We start from the raw sequence: 2,500 nt of genomic DNA on the forward strand, positions 1-2,500 counted from the left end.
CTGTCTACACACACGTGCACATACACACACACACACACACACACACACAGACAGCAAATTAAGCTGAGCAAACTATTTGATCATTACCTGTAGTGATCTGAATGGAGCGATTGCCTGATGAGTGCAGGCAGGTGAACATCCACTGAATAACGTCCAGCAAAGACTTGATGAGAGGCACATTATGGACTCGTGTTGGATGACTGAAGACCACACATGCCACACATGCATTTGGGAGACGACTTTATCAAGAGCAACTTAGTAAAGTTGTGTTTTGACATTGTACAAAGTGAACTTGCATGATAAAGAGAACAAAGAGGTTTGTGAAGTTGCTGCTCTACTTCTGCTTGGAGCTTTCTTCTGCTGTAGATGGTCCCACATGGACACCCTAAAAATTGCACGACCCAAAAATTCTCTCACCCTTTCTTCAGTAGATAATCTCACCTAGATACAATAGAGCTGCTGCTGCTGTAATCATAAAGACTATGATGCTCATACTGAATGTCTTTTCAACACACTTAATACCGTTTGACTTTAGAGTATACAGCTGTAGAATCATAATAATTTATAATCTCACTCTCCAGTGTTTCCCAGAAGAGGAAACTGAAAGTGGCTATTCTTCTTCCTCATGCTGTCTCAGGGAGTTTTTCTTGCCGTTGTCACTTCTGGCTTGCTCATTACAAATGTACAGCTAATGTATATCTCAATTACTGTAAAGCTGCTTTGGGACAATATCTATTGTTGAAAGTGTTGTATAGTATACTGTAAATAAAAATGAATTGAATCAAATTGTTACCCCGAGGTTCCTGACAGACTTTTACAACATCATTATTAACATCAAGCTGAGCTAGAAACTGGTTTTGTGTTTAATCAAAGAGGACTCAGTAGGATGAGTTGGAGATGGCAATCTTTTATCCAGGCTGGTTTGTCTGAGAGGCATGCCGAAACATGGGCAACTCGAGAAATATTGGCACTGTCAAGAGAAAAAAAAGGCAAAAATGGGCAAAAAAACACTGATTCAATTGACTTCCTTTTCCTCTAACAGAATGATCAATCACAGAAGCTTCTTTTTTTAATAATAGCAATTTAGTTACTTTTATTAAAACGTACAAATTATTAAATCATTGATACCCCTAAAACTAGTTAAAACAAATGCAGACAAATTGTCAACCCTGTTTTTTTTTTTTGTTTTTTTTTTTTGAAGTGGGGGCTTGTTTGGTTGGTTGGTTGGTTGTTTTTTTTTTTTTGTAATTGCAGTCATCACTGAAACTCTATTATTCAGAGTATTATTATTCAAAACTAACATGAATATGTGTACTTACAAAAGTGAGGAATGGACGTCTGGGATATCTTGGGACTTCAAGAGATTACTCTAATATAAGATCCTTCACAAAAACCTCTATGCATAGGATTCGTCTACAGTAATACATGCTCACGCTGCCAAGAGGGCAGAAGTCATGGCCAAGCTGTCTGAGATCCTTGACCTCAGCATCCCCATTCACCCCATTATAGTCTTACTCTGTGACCTCTCTACATAACCGACATTCAAACACATTAAGCCCTCCATATAAATATCACCAACCATCGTGAAAAGCTCATATTACTCAACTGGTAAGATGGAACCAAAATAACCTATGCTTAAGTCTCTTAACAGAAAAACTAAGATACAACCTTGAATCCTTCAAAGGAAAATTTTTTTTACTTACAATATCTTGAGAGCTGATTCCTTGTTCTACGGTTAGGTTCTGAAACTTTTATGCATAATATCTTAGATATTTTAATCAATATCTCACTGGGAATTGCAATGTGCAATCACAAAAGGATAAAATGTATGATTATTGATGACGACTAGATGATAAGTATAACAAATGTATAAGCATAACAAATGTACAGCTAATCAAGTAAAATAGCAAGAAAAATGAACGCACACATGCACACCCATGCACGGTATATAGCAGGCTGTAGCATATCACACACCTACACACACATATAACACACACGCAGTTCATTACTTAAAATTTGGCAACACATGCTGATGCACTATTCATTCACAAATATTAAAACACATACCAAGCACACACAATTATTCTATGTCCTTCTGACACACACATACAGTATGCATTCATTAACACACACTCTCCAGAGCCATGAATGTGTCCACTTATGGAATGATGGACATACGCAAACTGGAATGGTATGTAGGCTATCTTCTCTGTCTGTCTGTCTGTGTGTCTGTCTGTCTCTCTCTGTATGTGTGTGTATGCTTGTGTGTGCAGGCATTCTCAGTTTAAGACGAAAGAGAAGAAGAAGGGGAGAAATAGTATGAAATATTGAGGAAGACAGAGAAAGAGATACCAAATGAGACTGAAAGGGAGACAGACATAGAGAGAGAAATAGAAGGAGAAATATGAGGGCATGAGTGGAATGATGGATGATATTTTGACACTGGGAATATTGCAATCTACCTTGTGGGTGGAGCTTAAAAAGCTTATAGAAAGGAATA

Source organism: Pangasianodon hypophthalmus, chromosome 15 (genome assembly GCF_027358585.1).
Source record: "Pangasianodon hypophthalmus isolate fPanHyp1 chromosome 15, fPanHyp1.pri, whole genome shotgun sequence".
NCBI lineage: Eukaryota > Metazoa > Chordata > Actinopteri > Siluriformes > Pangasiidae > Pangasianodon > Pangasianodon hypophthalmus.